The sequence below is a fragment of the Zonotrichia leucophrys genome, chromosome 19 (assembly GCF_028769735.1).
Source record: "Zonotrichia leucophrys gambelii isolate GWCS_2022_RI chromosome 19, RI_Zleu_2.0, whole genome shotgun sequence".
NCBI lineage: Eukaryota > Metazoa > Chordata > Aves > Passeriformes > Passerellidae > Zonotrichia > Zonotrichia leucophrys.
In genome coordinates, this window is record NC_088188.1 from 9,731,060 (window position 1) to 9,753,536 (window position 22,477).

At 44.8% G+C, this 22,477-nt stretch overlaps 1 protein-coding gene across 3 annotated transcripts in view; it reads left to right on the forward strand.

Annotated features, from left to right (window-relative positions):
- USP32 (ubiquitin specific peptidase 32) overlaps window positions 1-22,477 on the forward strand; it is a 71,524-nt gene that overhangs the window by 1,653 nt on the left and 47,394 nt on the right. The window lies entirely within an intron of this gene.

Sequence of the window (22,477 nt, forward strand, 5' to 3'; positions counted from 1 at the left end):
GTGAATCACTGTATGTATAAAACAGGCCAGTTATCAAAACATTATTTGTTAGACCATTCCTGCTTCCACAGAACCTTGCTGGTACTTGTGGCATTTCTGTGGACACAAGCAGAGATAATGGATGAACGTAAATGTTAAAGAAAATCAAATATATTTATCTCCAGTTAGATCCACCTTCTCTAACACTGTTTCCTGGTTCTTAAATGGTGAGAAAGTTTTGGATTAGGTGGTATTTGTGCAGATTTTTCTGCTGGGAATTCTTTATGAGCAATCAGTGCTGGTTATCTGTACTTGTGGTAGTCATTCAGAGTGTTGTGATCGTATTTTTGAGTCACCAGTTTGAATTTCAGTTGTTCAGAATATCTGGAAAAAATGCTGCTTCTGTCAGCTTCAGAAAATAAGGCTGACTTTTCAGCAGCTTCATTTATTGCAATTCCATTTTGGTAGTAAGCAAAGGTTGTGAAGGTGAGGGGAGTTGTGGTTAAAGGCTCACAATATAAATAACAGTAGCTAAAATGTAACTTCTGCTGAAGGAGATGAAAGTGCCAGAGCGGCCTGGGCTGGTGGCCTGTTCCACCCTTGAACAGGAGGCAGTCCTGCTGTTTCATTTTCCCCTTTTTCCTTGGCACAGGCAGCTGACAGTGCCGTGGTGACGTGGCCCTGAGGATGGGCTGGAGCTGTGCTGTCCCCACCAGTGCAGGTCACAGGAGTGGCACAGCCTCCCTGAGCTCTGTCTGCCTGCAGTGGAAAGCAGGATGCTATTTTAGACATCTCTTTTTATGAATTTTGCCAATTGTGGTCATCTTATTTATAGTAGCCAGAGGCACAGAGTGGTGTTGCTGTGGAAAAGGTATGAGATGAGAAGTGAGGAGAGCTATTCCTGACCCCTCAGACCTCTTTCTGAGGATGGATTCTTTGTGAGGAGATGAAATCCTTGGGCAGGTCATTAGAGGTGAAGTCAGAAGTGCTTTGTTCCAAACTGAGCATAAAATTGTCAGTTATTTTATCAAACTGAATTTGTGGTGGCATGAACTGGTACTGTGGCTCTTGAGCTTGTTGCTTTTTTCTTAGCCAACAGCAATTTTCTGCTGAGGGCAGTGCTGTAAGTCAGCCAGTTCTTGTTTTGGTGGATTTTCCAATGTTTGTCCCTGATTTCCCACTCCTGTCCTATCACTGTGTCCATCAGGCTGGCTGAGTGCTCTGGCCTTGCCAGGGAGATGGTGCTCTAAAATCTGCCTTATCTTTTAGCTTTCCTGATGCCAGTCTTGATACCCAATTCCTCAAACAGCTGTCTTTATAAAAACTTAATAAAGAATTTTATCACTATTGTATTAACTCCTGTATCAGCACAGCAGCTCCTGCACTGTCCTGTGTTGTATATGCAATATTTTAATAAGAATTCTAGGAAAGAGTTTCCTGTGTGGTATTGGTGGCCAGTTTATCTCAGATCCCTGTGGACTGTATTTTTCAGTGGCTGTTAATGTGTTTTGCTTCAGTAACTTTGAGAGGATAATTGTAGTCTGAGCATAAATTTATGGAGGTACTTGTGAATTAGGAAACTGTAGAATCTGTAGTCCAAGTTTGTGTGAATGCTGCTTAGAGCAGGTGTAATTCAGGCCATTTCCAGCTAAATTATCTATGCTAAATATTGAGTCAGGAAACCACTTAAAAGAAATGTTGGTGCATAATCATGGATCTGTCAAATTTGGGCCAGAGAGGAAGGCAGAGTTTTCCTTCTGCTCAAAGCAAGGTAAAATTTTTGTTTCATGAATGCACCACATCAGCATGGTCAGTGAGCGTAGAATTTGGAGAAATGAGTGACTGCTGATAAATCCATTTAATTGTGTTTGGTCCTGTGCTCAGTGATCTCTGAGAAAAAGAGCAGAATGAAAGCACAGAAACAGTGCTGGTGTTAGAAAATGTACATGCAGCTGAAATGCCAGCTAACAGCGAGGCAGAGCTTGCAGGTGTAGGAATTGCACAGGTTTTGCCTCTGGAGAGTTCGTGGCATGGTGATTTTTAAGGCAGTTTTCTTCCTTGGTTTTGTGTCTCTGAGATGGCACCAGCTGGAGAGCACCAAAGTAACAAAAACCCCCATAACCCACGAGGAGCTTGGTGAGTGTGTGCAGTAATGAGTAATGTGTGATGGGCAGGGATAAATCTTGCTAATGACCTTTTGTGTCTTGATTGAATTTGAAAAATAGCTACATTTGTTTTATTTAAATCAAGGCAAATATATCTGGTGTCTGATCATTAACATCCTCCAGCGTTCAGATGTCATAAATGTGACAGGAGGATGATGGAAAACTTGTGCAAATATATCATCATCTAGTTGAGGGTGTCGATCTCAGCCTGGTGACAAATCCATGGACTCAGCCCTTCAGCCCATGGAAAACTGCTTTTTATTACTCCTGATGATGAAATTAACTTTTTAAATCCCAGCCATCTTTTAGGAAAAACACTCAGGGAACCATTTTGGTAGTTTATTCTCTTCTTTCTGCATTCCATGAAGGAGAGTGTTCTGCTTTATTTTCTCTCAAAAACCAGAGCTTGACCATGATAGAGAGGTGAAGGTTCTTTGGGATATGTTGTTTTTTAATGGTACAAACCTGTGCTTTTCTGAGCCTTGAGTTCCAGAGGCATGTGCTGAAAATGCCTAGAAGTCTCTCAGCCTTTTTTTTTGAGCTATCAGAATGAATAGAATCCACTGTGGAGACAGTCTGGATTCTACAGCGAGGCTTGTTCTGTCAGCCAGTATTTGATGGCTTCAGGGCTCTGTCATATGATGAAAGCAGGTATGAATGCAGAGCTTCACACTTCCTGTTTATAGAGCTGCAAGTGGCTGCTCAAATTCACAGAGCAGTAATTATTTCACAACTCTGGCATTCAGTTGTGGTGCTTGTTTTGGGAGGGCACCTCAGCAGGCTCTGCTGAACATGTATTTCAAAGGCAGGAGTGACTGGGGGAATTCTGCTGAAACTTCCATGAACTGGTGAGAAGATGCTCCTTAGAATCACAGACTGGTTTGGGTTGGAAGGGACCTCAGAGAGCATCTTATTCCACCCTCCTGCCATGGACACCTTCCATGAGACCAGGTTGCTCCAACTGGCCTTGGACACTTCTGTGAGCAGCCTGTGCCAGGGCCTCACCACTCACAGGGAGGAATTTTCCTCATATCCAATGTAACCCACTCTGTGTCAGCGTGCAGCCATTCCCCTTGTCCTGGCACTCCCTGTGTTTCCTGTCAGCTCCTTCAGGTACTGGGGGGCTGCAATGAGGTCACCCCAAAGCTTCTCTTCTCCAGGCTGAACCATCCCAGTTCCCTCACCCTTTCCTCCCAGCAGAGCTGCTCCATCCCTCTGATCACCTGGACTGGCTCCAGCAGCTCCTGCTGGGTTGTCCCTCAGGGCTGGGGGCAGCTGTGCAGGTGGGATCCCCCCTGAGGGATCAGAATCCCCCATTGCTGCTGCCCAGGGCACAGGGCATGTGCAGCCTCTCACCCACAGCACTCCCCAGTCGCTCTCCCTGCAGCTGATCTGTTGGAAGAGAGCTGGGTTTTCATCTGTAATTCTGCAGCTGCTGAGTTGCAGCCACCACTTTCTCCTTTAGCTCAGGTTCCAAGTTTGGGGAAGTGAGCTCAGGGGGTTTCAGCCTCTTGCTCAGGACTCCCCGCGTTATTTCCTATTGGAAATGAGGAACAGAGCTGGAGTGAACTTCAGTCAGCTAACGGCAAATTTCCTTTCCTGAGGTACCTTTGTGGTCTTTAGAGGCTCTTTGTGAAATACCAGTTGAAAACTTACAAATTAGGGGCAAATATTGCCTCCTGCTTAGGCTGCTGCAAGTGCTGTGGTGCTGTGGGAGCTGATTGCATCCTTTTAGGAGGTTTTTAGTAATTCTTAGAGGGTTCCCAAGCACGGTGGAAACTTGGTGATTGCACAAGTGTTGAGTGTGCAGGGAGTGATGCAAGTCTGAGAAAAGAGGATTTAAGAGCATAGGTGTTTCATAAATAAGAAAAGGTTGATCATCTTAGAGGAAAAAACCTTCAAAAAGTTGAATTATGATTCAGTAAATGTTGGGAATCCTCTGGTTTCTCACTTCTCAGGTGAATCATGTCCCTAAATAGGAGCAGGCTCACAGTGTTAGCTGCAGTTTTGTCCTGTCAGCGCGTTACTGCAGACTCCAATCAGGGCAGGCAGGAAAGCTGCCAGGGGAGTTTAAATAGATATCATTCCAGCCACGGGGCTGGAGGTCACAGGATAAGCTGGACAAATCCTCATTTTGAGTGTTAAATATCTTGATATAAGTGAAAAGACCACTATCAGGCTATTCTGTAAGTAATACATTTTCTTATCTTGATGTAGACTGAAACTGAGTCCTAAAAACATTTATTTGGATTATAGATTAAATGCCTGTGTATCTCCCAGGTCATAAACCTGAGCTTTATTTCTTGGATTTTAATCAATGACATCAGTGGTTTTATAGTTTCTAATCAGTTTCTAGTTTTCCCTCCTGTAACATCAGAGGTTTTTTTAAATATACATGCCCAGAGAAAGTTGTTGAACTTTCATCCTTAGAGACTTCCCAGCCCTGCCTGGACAAAACCCTCTGGAAGCTGGTTTGAGTTCAGCCTTGACCCAGTTTCAAGCACAGGGGTGAACCAAGTGACCTCCTGAGATACTTTCCAACCTGATAGATTCTATAAAATATTTCTGTTCAGCTTGAATTTTGTGAAGTCTTGTTTTGATGAAGTCCTAAATCTACCTGACAGTGTCCTACAGAGAAAAAAAAAAACCAGAAGGACAAAAATAGAAACTAGGAAGTTGTTCGGTGTGAGATGAAGCATCTCTAATGAAATGTGAAAGAAAAAAAAATAAGAGGGGACTACTTTGAATCCTGTTTACTTGACTTGTAACAGTTTCAGGCTTTCTGGCTGCTGGCACTGTGGCAGGAATGAGTGAAACAGCCCTCACCCCTTTGCTCTGCTCAAGGGAACTCAGCCCACTGTCTCCTTTCATAAAATAAGGAAGGCATTCAGTTCTTTAGTACTCAAGAAAATGAAATCAGATTCAAAAATGGGCCTCAGAAGGGATGACAAGGCTGAGAATGAAAAGGAACACAGTAATGTGATGAGGTGAGGCATGAAGTGTCTATTGAATTCTCTGAATTAGGATTATTGTACAACTCCTGCTTTGAGGTGGGACTGGGTAGGTTTTTCTGTATTTAAAAACCCGGGTGTTACTGATGTCTGTCATTCAAAAAGTGTCACTGTCTCCTGAAAATGCAGTGTGTCCTTGGTTAGCTTGTGAAGTCCTACATTGCTATAAATCATTTGCTCCATGGGAGGTCTGATGAGTGCAGAGCTCTCATGACATCCCATCGCTTAGTTATTAATTATTATTAACATAATCCTGCTCTGTTCTGGTCCAGGGAGAAGTTCTGAATGCTGTGAGCGCACAGAGAGCTGATGGAGCAGGGCTAGGACAGGTGGGGCATTTTCTGCCCACTGCCTTTGGTTATTTCCAAGCTGATGTCAGGCAGACCTGCCCAGCTGGGGTTTTTAGGGCCTCCTTCAGGTTCCTCTTTGCCTGATGCTTTCCTAGTTTGAGGTTCTGTATAGAAAAGAAAGTTCTGTGGGTTAATTCTAATTAAGACTTTCAATTCTTAGTCATTTAAAACCAAGTTATTTCTTAATTTGTTCCATTCCTTGAAGCAGGTGCTTTTTCTATAAGTTGTACTTAGTCTGAATTATTGTGAATGTCCATGTGATATTTGCAGTATTGAAGAACTACAAAAAGCATCTTTAACATTTAATTTTCATATGAAAAGGTCATTTACATAATGAGACAATGAAGCCTTTGGGCAAAGATGAATGTAGAAGAAAAATCCATTAAGGTAGATTCTGCCTAAGAGTTTGAAAGGGCCTAATTCACCAAACTTTGAATGCTGGATTATTGCTAGCACTTACTGGAATAAAATTCCCTGCTTGCCTAAAAAGAGTGGCAAAATCCTAATGCACATTTTCTTTTGTGATTTCTTCAGGGACACCTTACCTTTGTTAGTGATGACTCCATATCTCATAGGCTGTGTAGCTTTAATGTTTGCAGCAGAGCTGTCTAATAGTAATTTTCATTTCTTTTTTTATATAATGAATTTGAGCACCTCTGAGCAATGGGGATTTTTATGGGGTTGTATTTACAGCTGAGCAGGGCTGCCATGGTCCCTGCAGGTGGGGCTTGTGTGGCAAGTGCATCACTTTGAAATGCTGCTTTATTAAACTGATGGGGAATCTCTTCTGCATTTCTGATTTTCAGTGGCTGTAAACTGAATTCATGTCTTGGTTTGACACTAAATGTGCCTGCATGTGGGTTTTGTAGGGGCAGCTCTGCAGGTGGGATCCCTCCTGAGAGATCAGAATCCCCCTGATTCTGATGGGAGTTATAATCCATCAGAATTTTTCTATGTAGTCTATTAATTGATTCATCAGCATGAAAGGAAATTCCTTGGTTATTTTAGTGTATTACTGACACTCTAAGTCCTAGAGATGTGAGACTCTTGGTTTAATAATCTAAAAGTTTCACAAAGCCATTTTTCTTATAAAAATAAGGTAACATTTGCAACAGGGCCTTTATTTGGTGTTGAATAAAAGGAGCTGGCTGAGAAAGGTTGGGACAAGGGCTGGCCAGGCAGTTTGCAGTGCCCAGGGTTCATTTCCCATAGAAATAAATGTAATTTAGTGTGGGGCTGGTGCAGGCCCTGGGATGGTTCCTCACTGAGTCCCTGCCTCCCTGTGCTCAGCTCTGCCAGCTGGGGTGACCTGGCAGGGGCAGGGACAGCCCCGATGCCCAGGGTGCTCAAATCCTGCTGGAACCTGTGCCAGCCAGGGCAGGCCTCTGCCATCCCATGGAAATGTGGCTGTGAGGAGAAGCCAGGCATGAATGGTGGTGTTGGTGAGGTGCCCGGGTTCCTGTGCCCAGCACCAGCAGTTCTGTGCCCACAGTTGTGTGCCCGGCACCAGCAGCTCTGTGCCCAGCACCAGCATTGTGTGCCCACAGTTCTGTGCCTGGCACCAGCATTCTGTGCCCGGCACCAGCAGTTCTGTGCCCGGCACCAGCATTGTGTGCCCACAGTTCTGTGCCCGGCACCAGCATTGTGTGCCCGGCACCAGCAGTTCTGTGCCCGGCACCAGCAGTTCTGTGCCCACAGTTGTGTGCCCGGCACCAGCATTGTGTGCCCACAGTTCAGTGCCCGGCACCAGCAGTTGTGTGCCCAGCACCAGCATTGTGTGCCCACAGTTCAGTGCCCGGCACCAGCAGTTCAGTGCCCGGCACCAGCATTGTGTGCCCACAGTTCTGTGCCCAGCACCAGCAGTTCTGTGCCCACAGTTGTGTGCCCAGCACCAGCATTGTGTGCCCGGCACCAGCATTGTGTGCCCAGCTGCAGCAGTTCTGTGCCCGGCACCAGCATTGTGTGCCCGGCACCAGCATTGTGTGCCCAGCACCAGCATTGTGTGCCCGGCACCGGCATTCTGTGCCCAGCACCAGCATTGTGTGCCCAGCATTTTGTGCCCAGCACCAGCATTGTGTGCCCAGCACTCTGTGCCTGGCACCAGCATTCTGTGCCCAGCACCAGCACTGTGTGCCCGGCACCAGCAGTTCTGTGCCCAGCATTCTGTGCCCAGCTCCAGCAGTTCTGTGCCCACAGTTCTGTGCCCGGCACCAGCATTGTGTGCCCAGCACCAGCAGTTGTGTGCCCGGCACCAGCAGTTCTGTGCCCGGCACCAGCAGTTGTGTGCCCAGCACCAGCAGTTGTGTGCCCGGCACCAGCATTGTGTGCCCGGCACCAGCAGTTCTGTGCCCACAGTTCCGTGCCCGGCACCAGCATTCTGTGCCCGGCACCAGCAGTTCTGTGCCCAGCACCAGCATTGTGTGCCCGGCACCAGCAGTTCTGTGCCCGGCACCAGCATTGTGTGCCCACAGTTCTGTGCCCGGCACCGGCATTGTGTGCCCAGCATTCAATGCCCAGCACCAGCATTGTGTGCCCAGCATTCTGTGCCCAGCAGCAGCATTGTGTGCCCAGCATTGTGTGCCCAGCACCAGCATTGTGTGCCCAGCATTCTGTGCCCAGCAGCAGCATCCTTGGCAAACAGAACCTACTACAAGCCCTTTGGAATTCCTCCTCCAAACCATGATTTTATTCCCATGGTGTCTCTCTTTTTCTCAGCTGGTCTGTCAGTTGTCATCCACTCCCGGTTTAATTTCATGTTAAGTGTTTCATATAGAATGGATGCTTATGTTTCTTTTGTGTTTGAATGGATGTTCCTTATCTCAGATCTGGTGACAATGGCAGTGCTCAGGGTTTGTGACAGATTCCTGAGCTGAAATATTTTAACAGGAATTTCTATCTGATTTAAGCTTGCCCTCTTCCAGTTGGAACCCATTGCTACCACCACAGTTCCTGATGGAGAGTCCTTCCTTCTCCAGCTTCCCTGTGAGCTCCCTTCACATGCTGGAGTTGTTTCACATGATTAATTTTACTCCATTAGTTTGCAAAATTTGTTCTTTTAAAATTCTGAGACCTTGAATGAAATAAAAAAGTGGAAGAAACACAGAGAGCCCTAAACAGAACAGGAAGTACCAGATTGAATAAGTCTGTGGATGTGGGGGAAAAAGAACTGAAAGTATTGGGATAGTAATTATGAGAACTTGAGTTTGCAGATTGAATTTGTTCTAAAAATGAACTTGAATGTGGCATCATGAATGTATTTTGGGCTGAAGAAGCACTTCTTTTCAATCCCTGTTTCTGGCTGTTAGGTGTTATCCAGAAGCAAAATCTTACCCTGGAAATTTCCTAGTCTTGTCAAGATTTCTAGCACGTTTTCCCTCGTGATGTGGTACAGTTAAATCCCAGATCTCAGTTTAAAAATTGAAAAAGTGGATTTGCACTTTGTACAGCTGCAAGAGGAGTGCTTTGGGATGGATGAGCAGCAGTTGGTGCAGTCAGGGCAGCCTGGCCTGTGCTGTGCCAGGGTTTAGGCAGGGTTGTTATCACTGGAACAGTAATGGCAGAACTTTTTGGTCCCTGTTTTCTGACATGATTTGTCTTTGCCTAAAGAATTATAATTGATCTTTTTGCCATTAACCAATTCCCACTTTTTTGTTGCCTGCAATTCAGCGTTGTCTTCTGATGACTGTGGTGTAAATGTGTTGTGAGAACCAATGTTATTTTTAAAATAGTGAGTAGATTGCAACACTGATAGGGCAGAGCAGGAAGAAACCACACCATGCACTAATTCCAGTGCAGAACACAGGATAAATATCTGCAGAGGCCACAGTGTCACAGGGACGGAGGTTAAGGAGCAGAATAGAAAATCTTTGATAAATATAGAATCATAAAATGTTCATCATTTATTATGCAAATGTGCTGCTGCTAACAGAGCCTGTGATGTCCTTGAGGGTATCTTGAGTCTCTCTGGGATGCAGGGAGAGATCCCAGCTGCTGCCTCTCTTCAGGGCTCTTTGGTGGGAAGTCATTGTGCCATTTTCTGTTGGTGTGGGACAATGGGCAGGGTGCTGACAGCAATGCCTGCACCTGCAGCCATCCCAGCCATGCAGGTGCTCACAGGGTGCTCACAGCAATCCCTGCAGCTGCAGCCACCCCAGCCATGCAGGAGTTCACAGCAATCCCTGCAGCCACCCCAGCCATGCAGGAGCTCACAGCAATCCCTGCAGCTGCAGCCATCCCAGCCATGCAGGTGCTCACAGGGTGCTGACAGCAATCCCTGCAGCTGCAGCCACCCCAGCCATGCAGGAGTTCACAGGGTGTTCACAGCAATCCCTGCAGCTGCAGCCACCCCAGCCATGCAGGTGCTGACAGGGAGTTCACAGCAATCCCTGCAGCTGCAGCCATCCCAGCCATGCAGGTGCTCAGACAATCCCTGCAGCTGCAGCCACCCCAGCCATGCAGGTGCTCACAGCAATCCCTGCAGCTGCAGCCACCCCAGCCATGCAGGTGCTCAGGGGGTGTTCACCTCAATCTCCACAACTGCAGCCATCCCAGCCATGCAGGTGCTGACAGGGAGTTCACAGCAATCCCTGCAGCTGCAGCCATCCCAGCCATGCAGGTGCTCACAGGGTGCTGACAGCAATCCCTGCAGCTGCAGCCATCCCAGCCATGCAGGTGCTGACAGGGTGTCACGCAATCCCTGCAGCCACCTCCAGCCATGCAGGTGCTCACAGCAATCCCGCACTGCAGCCATCCCAGCCATGCAGGTATGACAGCAATCCCTGCAGCTGCAGCCATCCCAGCCATGCAGGAGTTCACAGCAATCCCTGCAGCTGCAGCCATCCCAGCCATGCAGGTGCTCACAGCAATCCCTGCAGCTGCTCCCATGCAGCCCCAGGGTGGCTCTGACTGTGCTGTTCCATCCTTGCCATGGGCAGCAGTGCCCAGTGATGCTGAGTGTCTGCACTGCAGAAAACACCAAGCACTTGGTTTGAAAATGTTAAAAGTTTAATAGTAATAAAATGGTTATACAAATAGTAATGCAATTAGAGTAATAATAATTTGGACAATTTGAATTAGGACAATATGAGACAATAGAGACAAAGAGTTACAGACAGTCCAGGTACCTTTTCTGGGCAAAATAAGCCTGGAAAAGGACACAGTTAACAGAGAATTAACCCTTAAAAACAACAGCCTGTTCATATTCATACAGCTCATCCATGATGCATAAATTCCATTCAAACACAGGATTCTGTCTGGTCATCCTCAGCTTCTTCCTCTCAATCCCAACAGTGCCTTTGAGGCAGGGAGAAGTTCATTTCTTCTGATAATGGGGCAATTAATTCTCTTTCTCTGAAAGATTTGGGTGTCCTGTGGCTGCTATCTCACTGCCAGTCCTTTCTTAAAAAAAAATATATCCTGCATAGCACAGTTTCTATTTTAACATTTTTATAACCTAAAACTATATTTACCACACTACTTAAGAGAATTAATCCAGCATTACTTTCTAACACAACACATAGAATATTCATTTGAATATTTGCAAAAAGCCAATCATAAAATACATGCATTTTTCACATGCACTGAGGAATTTTCTAATGTAAAACTAGCATGGCATCTTCCAGGATAATCCTAAATATGAATCCTGGGATGTTAATTGAGGATTCTCTTAACAGGAGATGCAGCAGTGGGGATGGAGTTTGGAAATAGTAATGCTAATTGTTTGCTATTGTCTGTTCAAAAATGAAGCTCTGATTCAGTTCTTGGTGTTCTACCAACCATGTAATGGGGTCCCAGAACTGAGCACGTGCTGGTTTTTATTTTATTTCTTCGCTGCCTGGTGCAGTGTTTGTGGTTGTGCTGGTGCTTTTCAGCCTTTCTCAGGTTGGATCTCAAGCTTGTCATTGTGTGTTTGTAACAGTGGGACAGGAGACAGAAATCTGGGACCTGACACTGAAATATTCCCTTTGCAGCTGAGTTTGGGGTGATATTTTGGGCAGATGTGTCCCCAGGAGCTGGGATAGGAAGGCTGGAGGCCTTTTCTGGCCCTATGACCCCACACGTGGGGAGGGTTTGTGCCACAGCACCTGACTTGCACGTGAGCCATGTTTTTCCTCTGACTTCAGAAATGAAGATGTAGCAATGTATAAATATTATCTGAATCTTTTATTCTCGGTGTCACAGTGTGTAAGTGCTGTGCTGTACCAGAGTTGGCTCTTTCAGCTGCCAGAGGCCAGCACTGAATATTTGTGAATATTTGATCAGACTTTGCCAGCAATCCCAAACTGGAGCTCCTGCCTTGCCTCTCATCCTCCTGAAGGTGCTGGGGAGCTCTGCCTTCCTGTGCAGGAGCTGTAGCTCCTGTTTAACTTTCAGGCTTAGACTGTAATTTTTTATTTAAAGAACAATTCATATTACAGCTGCATTTAGTATCTTTGGCACTGTTGGGAGACAGGATATGAAATATTTGTTATATTTCAATTTATTTTGTAGCACGGTCCTTATGTGGTGTTTGCATTTACATAGTTGGCACTTGCTTTTCATTTGAGCTGGGTGTTTATTTCTTGGAAATGAGTTTTATATTGTAATTTTGTGAATCTTAACCAGCATAAATGTCTCGATGATTTTCATGGTGGCAATAAAGCAGAAGCAGCTTTTTTGAATTGTGACAGAAGCTGCTCTGCTCACCTATAACAACACAAACTTCAGTGTGCTTGCCAGGAAAACTGATGAAGGGACAGCTGAGAAAAGCAGAGTTAAATTTCTAATCTAAACAGGACTAAACATTAATTCAAAATGCTGGAAAGATTGAGAGCTAAAACATTCACCTGGGAAATCATGGACAAACCACATCAGAGGAAAACAGCAGAGGAAAGGGAGAGCAAATATTGGGGACTCAGGGAAGATGGGCATCCCAGACTCCTGATTCATTTTTAGGCCGTGTTATCTCAGGGTTCTCAGTGCTCTGAGATGATGTGTGCTCTGTTCAAACCATTTCAAACCATTTTAAACCATTTCATACTTGTTCCCCTTTCCCAGGCAGCAGAGGGCAGGAGCTGTGGGTGGGGAGGGACATCCTGGGATGATCCAGGGCTGGGAATTGCTCCTGGAGAATGGGTATCAATTCCTTACCTGATAACCAGAATCCCTATTTGTCCCTAATATATAACATTGCAGTTGATTGTGCTTAAATTTGAGGTTATAAATGCAAAAGTTTTTGCTAGATGGCAATTTATGATTTTGTTGTTATCTAGAATTTTAATGTACAGATCACTCTTTCATTCCTGAGTCTTTCTTTCAATTTTCCATGCTCAGTATGGCCAGGATCTTTCACTTCTGATGTTGATCTATATATTATTATTTCTATTTATTATCTATATTTTATTTCTTATCGTTTTCTTTCTTTCTTTTATTTCTTTTCTTTCTTTCTTATCTATTTCTTTCTTTCTTTTTCTTTCTTCTTTCCTTCTTCCTTTCCTTTCTTTCTTTCTTTTCTTTCCTTTCTTCTTTCCTTTCCTTTCTCTTTCCTTTCTTTTCCTTTTCCTTTTCTTCCTTTCTTCCTTTCTTTCCTTTCCTTTTCCTTTTCTTTCCTTTCTTTCCTTTCCTTTCCTTTTCCTTTCCTTTCCTTTCCTTTCCTTTCCTTTCCTTTCCTTTCCTTTCCTTTCCTTTTTCCTTTCCTTTCCTTTCTCCTTTCCTTTCCTTTCCTTTCCTTTCCTTTCCTTTCCTTTCCTTTCCTTTCCTTTCCTTTCCTTTCCTTTCCTTTCCTTTCCTTTCTTTCCTTTCCTTTCCTTTCCTTTCTCTTCTTTCCTTTCCTTTCCTTTCCTCTTCCTTTCCTTTCCTTTCCTTTTCCTTTCTTTCCTTCTTTTCTCTCTTTCCTTCTCTTTCCTTCTCTTTTCCTTCCTTTTCCTGTCCTTTCCTCTCTTTTCTCTTTTTTCTTCCTTCCTTCCTTTCCCAGTTGCTCTCCACACTGGGCTTACTGGGAGAGTTAATCCAAGCAGCAACGTGCCCTGATGGAGATAGGGAGGGATAAACCAGGCTGGGAATTCTTTTGGGAATGGGAAGTGTGAGGAGGAAGCTCTTTGAAGATGAAAAGCATCACATAAATGCTCAGTATTCCTGTTACAGAGAATTGGCAAATCCCATTGTAATGACTGAATCTGCCTGCACAGGAGCTGTTAAACCTTTGATGTGCATCAGGGAAGGTCTGATGGAGCCAGGGAAAGCTTTATCCACAGGGTGAGCCACTGCTACCCAAAACACAGAACAGGTGGGAGGAAAAAATACAGCTGGATTGAATCATTCCATTTTTTAATATCCCCAAACTGTGGTGTTGTTTTCCTTAAATTCCCGTTCCTGGTGAAGCCTTTGTGGAGGTGCCCTGTGTGCACTGAGCGGTTCCATTTCTGATGTTCCACTCGTGAAAGATTCCTTAGGAGTGGGCTCATTTTGCCATTAGGGAAGGCAGGAGTTTTTAGTCTGTGTTTTCTCCCAAAATATTCCCAACTGGATTCCTTTTTAGCAAGAGTGTGTGGGTGTGGGGTTGACTTTTTTGTCATAGCTGGTTCATTTATCTCAATTGCATTTTGCAGTTGGTTCCTCCAATTTGGGGTTGTTCCCAAACACACTTTACTTTCACTTGCACATTTTACCTCTTTGAAGCTTTTTAGTAATTGCTTTGGTTCTTGACAACTTCATAACCACAGCCATTAAGTCACAATAAAGACTAATGAAAAAAGTAATAAAATTTCCATGTATAACTAGGATGAAGATTCCTAAGGGAAATATTGAGCGAGTGATTACAGGGAAGATAATTGTCTGGTTAGAGAATTATATGCCCTGTGAGTTTGATATTGAACCTCAAAAATTGTCACTTAAAAATCAAAATATTGGAATGATGAAAAAACCTGAGCTGGAAGTGAGGAAGAACTTGAGACAGGTGATTTTTTTCTTGCTTTCTGAAAGATGAGCAAGTTGTCAGTTTTATTAGAATTCAGGTTTGGTTATTTTTAGTGAAGAATAAATGCAATGTTATGCTGATGGTTGCAAATTATTGCTTGCTTTGTGTACTTGTGATGTGCGGGGCTGGTGGGATTTTGTTTTTTAAGGCACTGACTTATCAAGCTGCTTTTCATCAGTAGTGACATTGGAAATTCAGATTTTGGGGTGTGTTTGGAGAGTGTTTGGGGCATTTTGATGCTTCCATTTCTGGGGGAAATCAGCAGTGCTTCAGTCAGAAGAGCTGGAAGGGTTCTTGACCCTTCACCTTGCCTGACCTTCTCATCCTGTGTTTTCTCTTCCTGCTTCTGCAATGTTTTGTTTCCTGTTGTGACTTTCAGCACTGTCAATACTTTGTGGTTTTCTCCCTTGGCTGGGCTGGTTTGGGTTTGGTGCTGGCAGCCTGTGAGCCAGAATAAATCCTTTATTTTCCTGTAGCCCAATGAAGGATTTCAGGCTCCTGGGACAAAGATCAGCTTTTGCTGTGGTTGCTGCTGCTCCTCCTAATGGCACCGATGGTTTGCAGGGAGCTTTTGTCATTCTGGAGCTGTTTCTGTGTCCAATTAGTTCTACCTGATGTTAATTGGTCAGTTTATAGTAGCCAGGACAGATTAATTCCACTTTCCCCTCAGTTAAACACTTGGAGTTCTGCCCTTTTCACTGATTAAATCAGCTTTTTAGTAGTGGCTTGTGGTGCTTTTACACAATATTTTAGCTCATTTATCACAGGTGTCTGATGCAGGCTGGAATGTGGATCCCTGTCAGAGCTGAGACATGGACAGGTTCAGTGTCCCTTGCCTGCATGGGAGTTCAAATGCTTTTATTGTCACCTTTGCTCCACAGACAAGTGGCTGCTGTGCAAGCTGTGCTTTGCTCTCAGCCTCTGCTTCCCAGCATTTTAATTTTGCTTTCATTTTGAAAGATATGGGGAAAAGTCTTGTAAGGGAAGGTGTTTTTATGGCTGATCTGACTTTGCAAATAAATACTAAATAGGAATTTTAAATACATTTATTGTGCTTGCTCTTGATGCATGTATCACGGGTAAGGTGTATAATATTTTTTTCTAAGCTGTAATAACTCCACTAGGCCTGACCAACCACTCCTTTTAACATTTAAACAGAGACTGTGAAGTGTGGAAGTTTTTATATTCCTTAGGTTCAATAGTTACATCATCAAAAATATGTATAATTAAGGAAGATTCCAAGTTCCTTCTTACAGTATTTGAATAAAACACTTTATTGAGGTAATTTTTGCAACCTTAGCTCAGATTCAGAGGCCTCTGAGGAAATATCCCAGAATGTGCAGTGTAGGTGCTTTGAGTAGTGAGGAATTGGCTTTGATGGAACCATTTTCTCCTCTCTCTTTTTCCAAAACAGGACGTGAAAAAGCAAAAATATCAATATTACTTGTATTTAGCCATGCAGTTATATTTTTATGATGACTCTTAATAATTTTCACTAGCAGCCTGATAACAGCAGAGCAGTTTTGCTGAGTCAGGTATTTGCTGCCCAGTTTTTGTTGTTAAAAATTGTCCTTTCAGTGGGATTTTTGGAGGGGACAGAGGTGGTGCCATACCCCAAACCCCACAGTGCTCACAGGGTGTTTTAGAACCTTCCCAGAAGGTGGGGGTGGGATTAGAGAAATTAAAAAAAAAAAAAAAGTCTGAAGTGAATAGAGGTTCTAAAATGAATGGAGAATGTGGCAGCAGAACTTGCAGAGCTCCACTGGAAGGGTTGGTTTCCTCCAGCTTGGTTTGAGCAGTTTTATTGGGATGGCAAAACAAGGTTTAAATCTAGATTTGGATTTACATAATCTGAGCTTAGATACAGTTTTAGTCCAAAAGGAAAAGGCCAGGATGACTTGGTGACAAATATGTGAAAGCAGAGCAGAACGAGGTGGTTTCCAGCAGGGAAGGTTTGGAGGGCACTGCACATTTCATTACCTGGATAGATGGGAATTAAACCAAAAAATGTGGACTAGCACATCCATATAAACAGCCTGAAGTTTAAGTAACACTGGGAAACTAAAAATACCCTGAGCAGTTGGTGAGCTGAAGGTTTGTTACAATTACTGTGAGCAGGGTGACATTTTTAGCTGAGGTTGCGTGGTTTCATTTAAACTTTATTAAACAAACTGGAGCTGCAGCATTCCCTGGAGAGCTGGATGCAGCACTGATCTCCTGCTCAAGTGTCTGCAGCTGGGCTGGAAACCCTCCAGCTGAGGGGGCACAGAGCTGTGTGTGAGCAGGGTCACCACAGGCACCCTGGGACTTGCTGTCTCTGCTGGGTGTGGAAGTGGGCAGGTGGGTTTTTAAGGATTATCACACAGTATCCAAGTATTGAAACTTGGTTTTGTTACCTGGTCATTTCTGTAAGTGGGCAGGTGGATTTTTAAGGATTATCACACAGTATCTAAGTATTGGAACTTGGTTTTGTTACCTGGTGGCTTTTGGAAGCTGTCAGGTGGATTTTTAAGGATTATCACACAGTATCTAAGTATTGAAACTTGGTTTTGGTTTTGTTACCTGGTCATTTCTGTAAGTGGGCAGGTGGATTTTTAAGGATTATCACACAGTATCTAAGTACTGAAACTTGGTTTTGTTCCCTTGAATCAACCTCACAATCAAAAGGTCACTGGTGTGCTCTGGAGGTGTGAAGAATGAGATGTGCAGGTGGATTTTTAAGGATTATCACACAGTATCTAAGTATTGAAACTTGGTTTTGTTACCTGGTCATTTCTGTAAGTGGGCAGGTGGATTTTTAAGGATTATCACGCAGTATCTAGGTATTGGAACTTGCTTTTGTTACTGGAAGCTGTCAGGTGGATTTTTAAGGGTTATCACACAGTATCCAAGTATTGAAACTTGGTTTTGTTACCTGGTCATTTCTGTAAGTGGGCAGGTGGATTTTTAGGGATTATCACACAGTATCTAGGTATTGAAACTTGCTTTTGTTACCTGGTGGCTTTTGGAAGCTGTCAGGTGGATTTTTAAAGATTATCACACGGTATCTAAGTACTGAAACTTGGTTTTGTTCCCTTGAATCAACCTCACAGTCAAAAAGTCACTTGTGTGCTCTGAAGGTGTGAAGAATGAGATGTGCAGGTGGATTTTTAAGGATTATCACACAGTATCTAGGTATTGGAACTTGCTTTTGTTACTGGAAGTGGGCAGGTGGATTTTTAAGGATTATCACACAGTATCCAAGTATTGAAACTTGGTTTTGTTACCTGGTGGCTTTTGGAAGCTGTCAGGTGGATTTTTAAGGATTATCACACAGTATCCAAGTATTGAAACTTGGTTTTGTTACCTGGTGGCTTTTGGAAGCTGTCAGGTGGATTTTTAAGGATTATCACACAGTATCCAAGTATTGAAACTTGGTTTTGTTCCCTTGACTCAACCTCAGAGTCAGAAGGTCCCCTGTGTGCCCTGGAGGTGCAGAACGAGCCGTGCAGTTCCATTTGAGTCCCTGTGCCTGCAGTGGCTCCTGTTAGTGGCAGGTGGGATTGGAGATGCTTTTTGCTGTGCTCACCCCCTCAGACTCCTCCTGGGGAATTGTCAGGGTCTGTGTTCCCCCGTGTTCCCCCGTGTTCCCCGTGTTCCCCCGTGTTCCCCGTGTTCCCCGTGTTCCCCCGTGTTCCCCCGTGTTCCCCCGTGTTCCCCGTGTTCCCCGTGTTCCCCCGTGTTCCCCGTGTTCCCCCGTGTTCCCCTGTGAGTGCAGCACTCTCAGTGTGGTGGCTGCCTCCTGTGTCTGTGACAGCAGCCTGTCAATGCTCCTCTCAGAGGTGTTTGGAGACAACTGGCTCCTGCAAGTGTTTGGGGAATCTGTGCCTTTGGAAAAAGTGAATATTCCTCATGAAAGGACTTCAGTCAGTGGAGGAAACAGTGCAGGAGACAGGCTGGTGTCTAAGGCAGCATGAAAAACCCCTCTGTGTTCTCTGGCGCTTCCTGTGCGTTGGGCTCGTGGAACTGAGAGAAAAAAGGAGCTTCTGGGGATGGGAGTGTTGTAATTTCTGAAATTATTAGAGTTATTATAGTAATAGATGTATTGCTTCTAGAAATGTTCCTTTAATAATTGAAGACTTAGTTTTATTTCCTCTGAAAATGCCGTCGTGCTCTATCTCTCTTGAATAATTGGTGCTTTGGTGTTGGGATTTTGAATTCAAATATTTTGCCTTCCAGACTCATAGTAAACATTGATAATATCTTTGATTTATGCTCTGCTCATTTCAGTTGTACTTTCATGTGCATGGATCTAAATGTATAATGAACTTATCTTTACAAAGCTTTGCAGATGATTTGAAATGGGCAGCATCAGTCATTTGGATGGCTCCTGGGGAAGGGATGGCAGTAATTACCTTGCCTGTTATTCCATGACCTTTTTTGTAGTTTCTGTATGCAAACAATAATACTGAGTGGGCTCTGGCAATAATAATTTGCTTTTGAAATGTAACATGGGCTGGCAGTATCAACTTATCACCCCTATTAAATACCCTGATGGTGCAGTTCTTTCTGAAGGTCTTGGGAGTATTGCTGGACAAGTCTTGTTCCCAACCTTCTCCTCACCTTGGCTGGCACTGCAGTCACTCCCATGGATTATGGGAGGAGCATTTATATGGGATTTTCCTGCTCCTGAGCACTGGAGTGCACACTGGGCAGTCAGGGTGCTGAAAGCATCAGCTTAGCAAATGTTTGTGTAGAAACTTCTGCCAAATAACCCCAAACCAGACTGGATTCAATGGCGGGGAGATCGAAGAATTAAGAGAGAGAGAAGAAACCAGAGCACAGTTTATTTTTGTTAAAGATATGTGTGTATGAGCAGGCATATAAAAACTGCAAAAAATGAGAATAATTTAATCCCATAACTGTTGTTGGGTTTAGTTTAGGATCCAGGTTGTTGGCTTTGCTTTGCCCAAATTACAAAGGCAGGAGTTTCCCCTTTCCATGATCCTGAGCAATCCCAACACTCACTGAATTTGGGGAGTTTTCCCTGGTTGTGCTTACAGGTGATAGGAGGTGAAGCACCTCCCTTCATCCCCTCCTGGTTTGGGATGTTAATGTGAAATAAAGGAATTTAAACCCCTTGTAAGCCAGGTAACAGAATGAGACCAGCATTCCTCTGCCATGTAATTACAGCAGGCTCGTTTCAGTCAAACAAGAGATGTGCTAATGATAATCACCACTGTGCTAATTGATAGCTCTGGTGCTGTGTGGGTCACACTTGAGCTTTGTCTCTCAGATACTTTGATTTTTTTCTTTCTTTATGGTTAGAAGTACCCAGAATCTGTAATATAATTGTGAGGAAATATAACCCAATTTCTGTTTTTACACAATTGTTAAGTGGAGCTAACATCTGTTTCAGTGTTGACTCGGATTAAAATGAGGGAGGAATGTTTTAATGTGATTTACTTTTAAGGATTGATTTTTGCTTTTGATGAATGAATTAACTGACAAGGAGAAGTTTTACTGAGTGCTGGATGAAGCCCTCGAGTGCTCTGTTTTATTTTGGCTGACAAAAAGCTCCACAAGCCTTTGGCCATGGCAGTGTTTGTGTCTGGCTGCTGATAGCAGGGTAAGGAAAATGCCTTGCTATAAATGCAGTGACACAGCTCCCGTGTGCAGCATCACTTCCCTGGGCTCTGCATGGCAAATTCCTTTTTCTGCACCTCAGGAACTTGCACAGATCCTGTGCCATTCCCTGCAGCCTGGCTTGGGACACAGGGCTTGTTTTGTTCCACGAGATCCTCCCCTTCTATTGGAATATGAATCCCAATATAACCAGTTAGATGGTGCCTGGGCCAGTTCTGACCCTCGCTGCTGGGCCAAAGGCAGCACTGTGGTGCTTTACCCCAGAGATACCTTGGCTGGCAGAGAGTGCAGCAGGGCACTGGTGCAAGTCCAGGCTTGTCAGGGACTCCGTTTACCTCAGGAGAGAGAGCTTCTGGCCATGGTGAGGAGAAAAAGGAGAGGATTCTGCTGGAGGGTTATATCCAGATGTTTATTCCATGGGTACAGAGATGTCTGCACCGGGGCAACTGCTCCAACAGAATTAACCTTTTAAGCTCAGGGCAGGGGAAGGGGAGGGGGCAGGTGAGCCACCAAGCAGGTGAAGGGGCAGGGTCTCAAGGGACCAGGGACACCTATACGGGCCAGTGTCCCTCAGGCCTGAGGGACCAACCACACGATGCCTTGCTGGTATGTTAGCCTGATTGACAGGGTATTGGAATATGAATCCCAATATAACCAGTTAGATGGTGCTTGGGCCAGTTCTGACCCTCGCTGCTGGGCCAGAGGCAGCACTGTGGTGCTTTAACCCAGAGATACCTTGGCTGAGAGTGCAGCAGGCACAGACGCAAGTCCAGGCTTGTCAGGGACTCTGTTTACCTCAGGAGAGAGAGCTTCTGGCCATGGTGAAGAGAAGGAAGGAGTGGATTCTGCTAGAAGGTTATATCCAGATGTTTATTCCATGGTTACAGAGGTCTGCACCGGGGCAATTCTCAACAGAATCGAGGCCGCATGGTCTGAGTAACCTTTTATGCTCAGGGCAGGGGAAGGGGAGGGGACAGGTGAGCCACCAACCAGGTGAAGGGGCAGGGTCTCAAGGGACTGGGGACACCTATACGGGCCAATGTCCCCCAGGCCTGAGGGACCAATCACACGACGCCTTGCTGGTATGTTAGCCTGATTGACAGGGTATTGGAATATGAATCCCAATATAACCAGTTAGATGGTGCCTGGGCCAGTTCTGACCCTCGCTGCTGGGCCAAAGGCAGCACTGTGGTGTTTTACCCCAGAGATACCTTGGCTGCTGGATTGCAGCGGGGCACAGGCTCAAGTCCAGGCTTGTCAGGGACTCCGTTTACCTCAGGAGAGAGCTTCTGGCGATGGTGAAGAGAAGGAAGGAGTGGATTCTGCTGGAGGGTTATATCCAGATGTTTATTCCATGGGTACAGAGGTCTGAACCGGGGCAATTCCTCCAACAGAATGGAGGCCGCATGGTCTGATTAACCTTTTAAGCTCAGGGCAGGGGAAGGGGAGGGGACAGGTGAGCCACCAACCAGGTGAAGGGGCAGGGTCTCAAGGGACGAGGGACACCTATACGGGCCAATGACCCCCAGGCCTGAGGGACCAACCACACGACGCCTTGCTGGTATGTTAGCCTGATTGACAGGGCACACTCAGCGAGGGGGAAGGGAGAAGGGATAGGCACACCTGGGAAGGGACCGGAAGTTTAAACCAGGACATTGCAACACCCCACAACACCCTTTTAAACCCTTCCTTAGAAAGTTGCTTTGTGCTTGTGCAGTCTCAGCAGCGCTGCTTTCCAGGAGCTCCTGGAGTGGGATGGCATCACATTTACACCAGTGCAGGTGTGAACAGGTTTGAGCAGGTGTAGCTGGCAAGCAGATCTTGGCTGTGCAAGGGGATCTTGGGGCAAGAATTCCGTGTAGTCCAACATTTTATTCCTGCTAAATCACGCCTCACTGCACTGTCTCATGAACCTGTGGTGATGATAAAGTATTTTATTTGTTTTAATACAGAAAGGCAGACTGGTTAATAGATGGAACTGCTTGAAAGATGCTGCTCTTAATAATATTCACCACTGTTGGTTGCAGATAATTTCCCTGGCTTGCATGCAATGCAGAATTGATCATAAAGCTGCCTCATTTTCCTTTGTGTGACAAGAATGGTGCTGAATTTAGAACAAATTACAATCCACTATTGTAGTCAGAAAACTTAGCAGTGAGCTGTTGTTGCCATTGATGGTAACCACAGGTCTGCTTCCCTTCTCTCTTTTCAAGCAAGATTAGATGATTAGATCTCATTTTCCCACTCTTTAGGGGAAATCATGCATTTAATTTCTTGGTGTCTTTTTATTGTAAAGGTAAACGTAAGGAGTGGAGGATTTTGAGATTCCTTGAGCTGTTATCTTTCTGTAACATCTTTACTGACCAAATTTTTTTTTTTCTTTCCTTTGTTCTC